The sequence below is a fragment of the Panthera leo genome, chromosome A1 (assembly GCF_018350215.1).
Source record: "Panthera leo isolate Ple1 chromosome A1, P.leo_Ple1_pat1.1, whole genome shotgun sequence".
Lineage (NCBI taxonomy): Eukaryota > Metazoa > Chordata > Mammalia > Carnivora > Felidae > Panthera > Panthera leo.
The window spans coordinates 165574028-165586357 of NC_056679.1; the positions used below are offsets into that span (position 1 = coordinate 165574028).

The 12330-nt window shown below is 33.5% G+C and overlaps 1 long non-coding RNA gene across 1 annotated transcript in view; it reads right to left on the reverse strand.

The window, feature by feature from the left end:
* Positions 1–1393: 1393 nt before the first annotated feature.
* Positions 1394–12330, reverse strand: part of LOC122201171 — a 234294-nt gene continuing 223357 nt past the window's right edge. Inside the window, exon 4 of the long non-coding RNA XR_006194109.1 lies at positions 1394–1487. This is a non-coding gene — a long non-coding RNA (uncharacterized LOC122201171). The remainder of the gene's footprint in view (positions 1488–12330) is intronic.

Here is a 12330-nt window from a genome sequence, read left to right on the forward strand (position 1 = left end):
GTGAAATAAGCCATACAGAGAAAGACAGATACCATATGGTTTCACTCTTATGTGGATCCTGAGAAACTTAACAGAAACCCATGGGGGAGGGGAAGGAAAAAAAAAGAGGTTAGAGTGGGAGAGAGCCAAAGCATAAGAGACTCTTAAAAACTGAGAACAACCTGAGGGTTGATGGGAGGTGGGAGGGAAGGGAGGGTGGTGATGGGTATTGAGGAGGGCACCTTTTGGGATGAGCACTGGGTGTTGTATGGAAACCAATTTGACAATAAATTTCATATATTGAAAAATAAATAAATAAAATTAAATAAAAATAAATAAAATAAAAAAAATCGGACTCTTGATATCAGCATAGGTCATGATCTCATGGTTTGTGATTTTGAGCCCTGCTGAGGTTCTGCTGAGGCTGATAATGTGTAGCCTGCTTTGGATATCTATCTCCTTCTCTCTGCCTCTCCCTTGCTCTCTCTCGCTCTGTCTCTCTTTTAAAATAAATAAATAAACTTTAAAAATAAAACAAAATGTGTTATGTGTTTTTTTCACTTTCCAATCATTTTCATTTTATTATTTGTAAGTTCCAACATGTGGTATCACTACAAATCTTACAAGAATTTATACATTTTCATATATGCTGATGATAAATAACTATTATGCATTCAGAATATCCTAAATTCCTATTTGTAGTTTTTCCTAGTACATTTTTGTAAAGTGTATTTCAAAAGTGACTAATACAAGTAGCTCATAAAAATCTGGGTATTGCTGAGTGTCAAGGTAGACAGGTAGCTTCCTATAAAGTGGTATTTACTGTGATCAATTATTAGTGTTAAATTTAGGCTTTGGTTCCCAGAATTTCCCAATAAGTTTAATTTTGTCATTATTACAGATTTGATTAGAATTAGCTATGCTAGCATATGCTACCACAGTCACAAAAAACTAATGTTTAAAACCAGTTTAGCCACTTACTAATTTATAATTTATAACTGCTAAGTAAACTGGTTAATCTGGTTATCTCTCTTGGAAAAGAAACTTCATGAAAATAATACTTGATGAGCTTGAAAACAAAATATGGAGAATTCTTTATATAAGTTGAATGTTCAATAGGATTAGGCCATTAGGTACTTATAGATTAATACTTACAAGAAGGTAGCTAGCTACAGAAAATAATACCTTATTTTATGGATTGCCTGAGTGGCTCAGCTGGTTAAGCATCCCCCTCTTGATTTCTGCTCAATTCATTAATTTACAGTTCATGAGATCAAGCCCCATGTCAGGCTATGCACTCATGGTGCAGAGCCTGTTTAGGATTTTCTCTCTCCCTCTCTCTCTCTCTCTCAAAATAAAAAAATAAACTCAAAAAAATAATACGCTATTTTCCTAGAAAGGTACATACCTCTTTTGTAACATTTGTTACATTATATTAAAAGTCTCCCGTTAGACAATATGTTCCCTCTATTTGACTGCAGGCTCCTCAGGAACTTTTAAAAATATATCTGTCAAATTGAAAAATATGAATGGTTTTAATATAGTAGCCAAACAATCAATGTTGAACAAAACTTGGTGGTTCTAAAATAAGCTCACAAATATTAGCCTCCTGAATTCTTCCACATATCTTATTCTCCTATAGCATTCACAATTCCATTTAAATATTATAGACTCAGAAGTCTTAGAACAAAGAAATCATTTTTATATTGTCTATGCTAAAATTTCCAGAGTATATTTAATCGTGGGATCATTTTTTGTTTGGGCATTTAATAAATAGAGCTCACAACGTGATAATCAATTGGTGGGATCTGCCTCAGAGATGTGCTTTCTAATGATTTGCTAATATTTGAGAATTATGAAATTCCACAAACTTTTAAAATATTCATTTTTTCTTAAAAAATGTTGACTGGCAATATTCAGTACAAATCCATCATGACAACAATCACATAGGGTTGAATACTAGCCACTTGTTTTAGAAAGAGAATACAGAGAATAAGGAGAATAAACTTTCATGTCCCCCAGACTTCTCAGTAATCTTGATTATATGGTATTTCTCCAGACATACTCACTTATGATATTGTCTGGCAGTTGTGTTTGTGATTCATAGAATTTAACAATATCAAATAATATAATTTCTTAGTACTTGATTTGTGAAACTATGCAACAGATAATCCCCATGATTTCTTAAAGCATGGAAGATCTGTGACTACAGATCTTCTCTTTGTAAGTACAGTGAAATATTTTTTATTAGAAAATTCAAAAAGGATGAAATTAAGCAGGGAGGCCAAGATAAAACATGCCATCCAGGGTGAATCCCAGAGTAGCAGCCCAACACTGCTCTGCCTTTTTTGTTGAGGAAGTTCTGCTTGTTTCAGATAAGTACTTTGCTCTTTGCTTCAGTGGAAAATTATGAAAATGGACTCAGGTACCCAGACCCGTGTGTATTACTTAAGGTTGAGTCTAGAGGTCTCACATATGGAGGTTGGATCTTCATCTTGTTTGTGATCCAGTCATGTGGGACTTTGAGAATCTCAAAAGTACAAACTAAAACAAATGTCCTAGCTAAGATTATAAAGAAATGTGAGAAAAAAAATGAGTGTATGCATGCAAAAGAACTGAACAGATAATTATCACTTTTTAAATCAAAATATGTAGTGATGTGAGTCAAAGTGATTTGGTTATTATCCTCTTTTCTTACCCCAACTAAACTTCCTTAAACATCAGATAAGTGTTGCAGGATTAATTTGTTCTCTGTTGCTGCAAGTACTACCCTAATTATGGAAACAGTTTTCAGAGTTCAGCAGCTGAGGTATGGGAGAAAACAGACTAAAAGATAACAAAGGACCAGTCAGAAACTCCAGGAGTAAATCTAACAGACTGGTCTGACAGTTGTCACCTTTCCTGCCTTTGTTTTTCTTGTCCTCTCCCTCCTTCTTCCCTTTCTGCTTCCCCCTTGTTTCCCTCCTTCTTTCCCCTCCTTCTTTCCTGTCTTTTATTCCTTTACACACGTTAAGACTAGATGTTTCCTGTATGCCAGAACTGGTTTGGGGCACTGACAGTGAGATTGTACCTTGCAGGCATTTAAGGAAGTATTAGAAATGGCACATTCAAGGCAGACCAACTGCTGCACATCTCATCTGGGATTTAGCACATACAGAAAGGCCTCTGGTTAGAATCCAGGGACTGTGTCTCTTGATTTTATCTTTGGCTGTTATGAACGAACCAGAATTGTTTTTGAAGACTGAAAATTCCCATGGGAATGTCCAGTGCCCATCAATGACCCAGAAACTTGATGCTTTCTATAATGTTAATCAGTTAATTACATATCTTCTCATAAGTTTGAATTAATGTTCTGGGCAAAGAAAGGAGGCTGAAATTTGCCATGCCCTCAATATTTCTAGGAATGGAACAATAATAGTATTTTTAAGTAGTGCTGTTAATAAATTCAACAATTTTGCTTGATTGTCAATTTTGGAAAGAGTTTATTATGTTCATCACCATTAGACTATAAATTTAGGAAAAAAAATTCATTTAAACAGAAAGAATATTAGCCCTATTTTACCTTTGACTTATATGGTATTTGAGTTCTATAAGTATTCAAATATAAGAATAGTTATGAACAATAACTATACATGATCCACTCTTATAGAAAATAAGAGAGGGTAGAGGGAACACACCTGAATGATAGAGATGATTAATTACCTACATGATATCAATTATATTTGTCACTCCCTACTTAATAATAGTTAAAGGCTGAGTAAAAAATGATTGCTATTTAAAATTGGATTCATTTTCCAATAGTGATCATAAACTTCACCAAATATTAAGAGACAACTAGCAACTTGGGTTGTGTGAAATTTTATAATTTACCCTACTGTAACATAAACAATTGATGCATATTTAAATACAAATAATTGATGAAATCAAGGTGGTAATGGTAGTTTGCTACCTATATAATTAGGATCTAATTACATTCAAATAATTAAAATGGTTTTTGAAACAAGAAAACATTAGATTTAGCAATTATATATCAATATTTTAATTTGAGGTTAAGCTTTCTTATTGTCTCTAAAACAAAATTTCACTGAGGCGCCTGGTGTCTCAGTTAAGTCCAACTTTTGGTTTTGCCTCAGGTCATTTTCTCCCCGTTCATGAGTTCAAGCTGCACATTGGTCTCTGTGCTGACAGTGCACAGCCTACTTGGGATTCTCTCTCTCCCTCCCCACTAATTCTCTCTCTCTCATACAACAAATTAACTTTAAAAGTACTTAAAAAAATAAAATGAAACTTCATATGATACATAAAATTCAATTTACATGCTATTATTAAATACTTTAAGGAATAAAATTCATTATATTTAACTTTAATGAAATTGAAGGTATACAAGAAAATCCTTGTTATACTTGGAACATCATTTGTGAATACAGTTATAGATATTCACTCTTCATGGAAGAGGACATGTCTTAAATGTGCTTTTTAATTTTTAAAATGGAGCATGTTACAGTGAACAACAAAATGGCATATAATATATTCACAACGTGTGCAACCACCACCTCTATCTAGTTTTGTTATGGACTGAATTGCTCCCCAAATTCAAATGTTGGAGCTCTAATATAATTGTAACTATATTTGGAGATAGAGTGCTTAAGGAAGTAATCAAGGTTAAATGTGGTCATAAGGGTATAGCTTAGTAATCCAGTAGGACTGGTGTCCTTATAAGAAAAGGAAGAGACACCAGGTGTGTGCATGCACAGAAAGAAAGGTCATATGAGGGCACACCTATAAGGCCGTCATCTGCAAGCCAAAGAGAATGTTCTTACTAGACCAACTCTGTGGACAAATTGATCTTGGATGTGTAGCCTCCAGAATTGTGAGAAATACAGTCCTGTTGTTTAAGTCACCCAGTTTATGGCATTTTTTACAGCATCCTGAGCAGACTAATACAAGTTCCAATATATTTACAACACCCTAAAAAAAGCACTGATACCCATTAAGCCATTACTCGCTATTCCCAGTCTGTGCCAATCACCAATCTGCTATCTCTACAGACTTATCTGTTTTGGATATTTAACATAATATACAATACGTATGACTTTTATTCTGGTTTTCTTCACTTAATATCATGTTTTGGAATTCATCCATGTTGTCACGTGTATCAGTACTTTTTAAGGGTTTCATTGTATTCTCAAACAAGACATGTTGAAATCTTCATGTCTAGTATATCAGGAAGTGGCTTTATTTGAAATAGGGTCATTGCACATGTATTCAGTTAAAATAAGGTTATACTGGAGTAGGGTGGACCCTTAGCCCAATATCATTGATGGCCTTTATAGCAGACAATGTGAAGTCATAGAGAGAGAATGCCATGTGACAACAGAGGCACAGACTGAAGTTAGGCAGTTACAAGCCAAGAAATGTCAAGGATTTCTGGCAACAGCAGAAGATATGAGAAAGATATGTAACATATTTTTTCCTAGAGACTTCAAGAGAGCATGGCCCTGACAATTCCTTGATATCTTCCAGTTTCTAGAATTGGGTTAGAGAATATACTCCTGTTTTATTAGGCCACTCTGTTTATGGTACTTTGTTATGGCATCCCTAAGAAGGTAATACAGGTTTTGGTAGTGGGAAGTAGGGTACTACAACAAATACCTAGAAATGGGAAGTGGTATTGGATTTAGGTAATGGTGGTGACTGGAAGAGTTTTGAGGTGCATTATAGAAAAGGCCTACATTGCCTTGAAAAGACTGTTTATAGAAATATGGATGTTAATAAGATGTTAATAGTGAAGTCTCAGAAAGAAAAAAAGAAGACGCTTCTAACAGATACATCATAATGAATATAAGATTGCTAGAAATATAAATATTAAAAGTGTTGCTGGTGAGATCTAAGGCAGATGACGAACAATGTGATTAAAACTGGAGGAAAGATGCTTTTTGTTACAGGTGACAGAGGACTTGAATGATGCCAAAGATAAAGGTCCCTTATATATTCTGTCCATTTTTTACAGTTGTTTCCATTGGGAGGACAAATATGATATCATTTGCTTTAACATGGTCACAGGCAGAGACCCAATTTTCAAATTAATGACAATTACATATAATTATTTTAAAATATTTAAACCACTCAGAGTTTTATACAGTTGAAAAGTATGATATCACCCTTTGTGAGTTCGAGTCCTGTGTCAGGCTCTGTGCTGACAGCTCAGAGCCTGGAGCCTGCTTTAGATTCTCTGTCTCCCTCTCTCTCTGTCCCTCCCCTGCTCACACTCTGTCTCTCTCTCTCTCTCTCTCTCTCTCCCTAAAAAATAAATAAAGAGGGGCGCCTGGGTGGCTCAGTCGGTTAAGCGTCCGACTTCAGCTCAGGTCACGATCTTGCAGTCTGTGAGTTCGAGCCCCGCGTCTGGCTCTAGGCTGATGGCTCAGAGCCTGGAGCCTGCTTCTGATTCTGTGTCTCCCCCTCTCTCTGCCCCTCCTCCGTTCATGCTCTGTCTCTCTCTGTCTCAAAAATAAATAAACGTTAAAAAAAAATTTTTTAAATAAATAAATAAATAAATAAATAAAGATTAAAAAAAAGAATTACTTGTCTTTGCTTCTTCATACTTGATTTGCTTGATTTTTTTTCTCAAGCTGCCTGCTTGTCACTAATTTCATTTTCAATAGGATTTATTTTACATACCCGTGCTTCCAAACAAAAGGGCTTATTATAATATTCAATTTAACTTTTAAACTCTTTACCTTACTGTTCTTCAATTCTTGATTTCTTGTGAACTATTGACTTTTTTAGAGTCCATTTGTGTCTAATGTGTTTAGAACACAGATATATTTTGAAATATCTTTGGTCATGGTTGTATATATTATGTATTTTCTTCTGATCCTTCCCCATACTTTGTTATTTTCTGTGTGTTTGTGTGTGGAAGGGGATTTATAATCTCTGTGCGTCTTGTTTGGATCACTTTTTCCTATTAATCATCTTTTAATGTAGATTGCTCCATTTGGATGTGTTACCTTTATTCTTTCTGAGTTATTATGAAAAGGATGTTCTAAAGATATATGAAGTGGTAGACGTGAAAGCTTAGATATGCCAGGATAGAAAATTTTCACAGATTCTATAATCTTTTTCTTCACCTTCGTTTCGATTTTAGTTTTCTCATCTTGGATAAAAATATGTCCTAGATAGTTAGTAGGATACTTTTATGTCTTCTTCAGTCATCATTATGTCAGCAATAACTCCTAACAAGCACACAGAAACTTCAGTAGTATTCTGAGTAATTTAAGCTTGTATAAATCATGAGTTTAGTTTAAACAGCATACATACAGACCCACCTTCTAAAGTAGGTAACTAGTGAAATGTGTTTCACTATTTCCTTGTAGTCTAAATTCCTGTCATATATTTGGAATAATATATAAAGCAAAAGTGGTAAAAGAAATATAAGGATGCTTTTAAAAACTATGGAAATATTTAGCATAGCTCTTTCAATCCCTGATTTGTATTGATTGAGTGGTCTAAAAATTAGCCTTTTACATACATGGAACTAAAATGAAGAATCACTGTATTTCTAGTAACTTAATAATCTTATGTCAGCCAAGGTTTGAAAGAAAATAGATGATACATTCAAAAGCAGAATTTGAGAGAGTTTAATGAAGGGACTATTTAGAGTTCTAGTCAGGATTAAGAGAAACCAATAAGGTATGGAGCTAGGAATAGCAAACCTTTACTAATTTTAGGCGTGAGGCATTTGGGGAGGAAACATGGAGAGATGGAGCTAAAGGGGCAAACAAGAATCCAAACAACTTTCTTTCCAATTCCTATTTTCCTGAACACCTTAATGCCCAAGATCAAGGAAATCCAATTAATGCAAGTTGAGAGAACATAATATTGTCAAGAATGGGGATTGGAGATTGGGAAGTACAAATGGAGAATATGTTGCATAATCCATTTCACTGAACTGCCTAATTTATTTAGTGAGTCAATATTATGCAGAAGTGTGAAGGCCCCAAAATCTGAACTCAGTATGGTGGATGGTTAAATAGGTAACCTTGGTGTATGTTTTTTGGTAGGAATAAGCTTGTATGAACTCCTGGTTTCAAACAATATATTGACCTCTCTCATTTGGATAGCTTCTGTATTTATTGGAAGATGGCATTAGTTGGTTAGATGATTTGTTTTTCATGTGCATGTCACATATGAAAGAAAATGTTATTTAAGTAACCATTTCTTATGATAAAGAACATTGAAAGCCAAATGACTTAGTGGAAAGAAGAGCAAGGAATCCAAAATCCTGTTTTAAAGGCAGAGCTCTATGACTAACTAATCTTGATACGTGCACACTCATTTCATCACGTACAGCCTCAATTTTCCCTCATCTGGTAAAATGAGAACTTACCATCTCTACTACCTAGTTAATAAAGATTGTTTCTGTATAGAATTATTATTAAATTAACTAAAGGCTTAAATCAAAACTAATCCAAAATAATCTCTGATGACTGATACATGAGAAATAATAAAATGAACAATGCAACTATAAAACAATTTTCTACAGGAATTTAATTTTTCAGAGATATTTAAAGTTGTCGTGGATAAAACCAACTTACTTCCGCAGGATTTATTTCTATTATAGAAGAGAACTGCCAACTAATTGATGGGATATTTTATATTTCTAATATCTGTGTCTTAAAAACTTTGTTTCCCTGGCTTTCATTTTCTCTCAACAAAAGCCATGCAAAAAAAGATGACTGTCTAAAAAGTGGTATGTATTCCTGATGAAGTTAGTTTAGTTATGTGTAATTATGATTTATTTTGAAAGACTAATCAGTGCTAGAGTTGCTTTTGTTTTTACATTAGACTTCAGAAAACCTATTTGTCTCAGGACAATAGCAAAAGTGTAATTCAGAAGAACATAATACATTTTTGTAACATTTTAACTAGGTAATTTCTTTCACAAGTCAGTTTATTGCAGCATTATTTGCAAAATTAAAATACTAACAACATCCTGAAAGTCCACAAGTGAAGAAATGATTCACTAAATCATGATTCCTAAACTATGTGAAATAAAGAAAAGTGAGATTTATATGTACTGGCTGAAAAATTATCCAAGATGAAGTATTGATAAATAAGTAGCAAGTAATCTCGATTTTTATTAAAAATTAAAAGAGAGGAAGATAGAAAGCTAAATTAACTGGTTGTACATTTATACAACATTAGGAAAAGAATGAAAACTCATATTCTTTATAGCATTATTTAAACACTATGGCTGGAAAAATTAATGAAGGAGGGAAGAATATTTTTCTTCATACATATTGCACTGTTTGGAATTGTTGTAAACAGCATATATTATTGTATAAGTTTTGAACATACAAAAATTATCATATAAATTAAAACTAATATAATGATAATTCAAGAAAAGCATCCAAGCACTTTGAAATATCTAATAGTGTGTTTGTTAAATTACAATGAAAAAGACCACAATATTGGTTGTGGTTAATCCTACGATTAAGGATGAATTTTGAATTAACTGAGAAATTTATGCTTTTATGCATGCACACATGTACATTTAAGACCTATTAATATTTGGACAAAGTATAGGATAGAAAGTGATATCCAAGGATAGTTGTTCATTTCCCATCATCACTGTGAACAGGAAAATAATAATTTACAATGACAAAATAAAATAAACAATTACTGATACTTGTCTTTTTCCTTTCATATAAGCTTTGAAATCCATATAAAATATGGATTCTTGCTACAACAAGAAATATTCGGCGTTGCTCATAAGAAACAAGGTACCTTGTAGAATAGAAGGAGCCTCTAAATATCCTAGCAACTCCTATCATTTTAATAAGACAATTTTAATATCATTAGAATATTTACTGTTACTTTAGTCAGAGTAGTAAATTCAAAGCAGGATTCCAAAATAATGTAAGCAGATCATTACTATCATTGAGATATTTTAGGAGAGTAGGGGGAAGAAAAGGATCTCTTGATGCCTAATCAGCTCCATGCTTTGTCCTAGAATAGCATCACCTGGACCCCTGAGGATGCTGGATAATCACACTAATGAATATAAGAGTGTGTGTTGCAAAGTTAGCAAAAATACACTTTTAGAGGAAAATTTACCCTGTAGCTTAATTAACATTCTGAAAAAAAAAATGATTTAGCAGGAAAACAATATATTGAGAACCTCTATTACATAGAAACAGGGTGTTTCTTTGTCTTCAGCTAGTGGCATATCTCATTAAAACTAAAGAATGAACAAAGCATAGTAAAAGGGTATAAAGGAGTCTTTCAGATCTTAAAACTTGGTTTTTCCATAGCTTATCGTAGAAATTTTCAACTCGATAATCAAGGGTAAGAATTGACAAATACCTATTAGAAAATTTAGACACAAGGCTACAAGCTGCTGCACATGTATCTAACCACATTACAGCATTCAGGCATAAACTACATGTTAGGGAATTCCTTCAACAATCATTTTAGAGTTTTCTTTTGATGCTTTTGTGTTTCTGTTTGCTCTAGGAACACTGACTAGGCTACTCACCTTTTGCTTAAATCAGTGTTAAGTCTTAGGAAATCTCTAAATAGCCTAGAGTGAAGACAGAATTTGGATCAGAATCTGATTCATATTTTAGTTGCATTATCGCTAGTCTTTATGTGTCTAGACATCTGTATTCTACATCAATCTTTGCTAGTTTAAACTGTGATAATTCTCACTGTCTCATCTATTCCATAAGTACCCATTATTGGTGGTAATGATAACCTCATCCTAGGTGATTACTGATGAAACAGAAAATTAAATTATATTAATATCAGGTCAGGATTAATGAATGTATAGAATTATTAAAATGTATTTACTCATTTATATATTTATTCACCAACTGTTTAGGTATGTTTACTTTATCCTATTCCTGAAATTAGGAAGGGAGGAATAACAAGGCATAGGATTTAAACATAAGCCACCTGGAAGGTTCCATTCTATAGTCAGGGATAGCAGACAAGTCAAATAGTGCAACAAACAACCCAGGCAGAGAAAAAATGCATGGGCAAAGGCCCTAATGTAGAAAATGACCTGTAAGATGAATAGAAAGGAAGAAGATATTGATGAAATATAATGATCAGGAGAGAATGTTGTATATAATGTGAAGTATGAGAATCACACAGGGACCAGACCATGAAGGACATTCATTACAGACTATGTAAAAGACTTGTTGCTTTAACAAACCCAGTGGGAAACTACAGAAAAGTTTTAATCAGGTAAAGTGTCAATATCTGTACTATATTTTTAAAGGTGCCGGATAAAGTACTGTGGATAGGGTGGTGGGTAAAACTTGAACGCATAGATTTAAGAGAGTATTGTGATTGTAAAGAAAAGAGATGAGAGCTTCTAGGAGAGGGATAGTGGTTATCCAATGTAAAAAGTAAATATTTTTGAGATAAACTTGCAAGTAGAAATATTAGGGGAATCAAGAACATTGCCATAGACTTTATTAATATTTAAAATTACTGCTCTTCAGTAGACATTATTGAGAGAATGAAACGACAAACTACTTGAAAATGATATACTTGATAAGGAACTTATATTGAAATACAACACAATCAAAATTCAATAATAACAAAACAAACAACTCAACAACCAAAATTAATTAATTTTTAATAATTAATTAATTAATTAATTATTAATAATTTAATAACTTCAAAGAATATGTATGGATCACAAATCTGGACATGAAAAATCTAAACATCATTAGCCATTAGAAAAATGCAGAATAAAACTATGATGAGATACCACCAATCACCTATAAAATTGGCTTATATTAAAAAGCCTGACCATATCAAGTGCTTGCAAGGATGTGGAGGAACAGGACCTTTCATAAGACTCATGGTAAGAATGCAAAATATTAGAGCCACTCTGGAAAACAGTTTGATAGCTTCTTAAAAATACAAAAAAAATTCAGGGATGCTTTCAGGGGTGCCTGGGCAGCTCAGTCGGTTAAGTGTCTGACTTCATCTCAGGTCATAGTCTCACGACTCATGAGTTTGAGCCCCACGTCGGGCTCTGTGCTGACAGCTCAAAGCCTGGAGCCTGCTTCAGATTCTGTGTCTCCCTTTTTCTCTGCCCCTTCCTCCACTCCCCGCCATGTTCTGTCTCTCTGTCTCTCAAAAATAAATAAACATTGAAAAACATGCAGCTTCCATATGATCTAACTTTCTCACTCTCAGCTATTTACCCAAGAAAATGAAAAAATGAAAATTTATGTTCATACAAAGATGGATACACAGGTGTTCACAGCAGCTTTTTTTTTGTAATAATCCAAAACGTTAAATAACTCAAATATTCACCAACAGATGAATGGA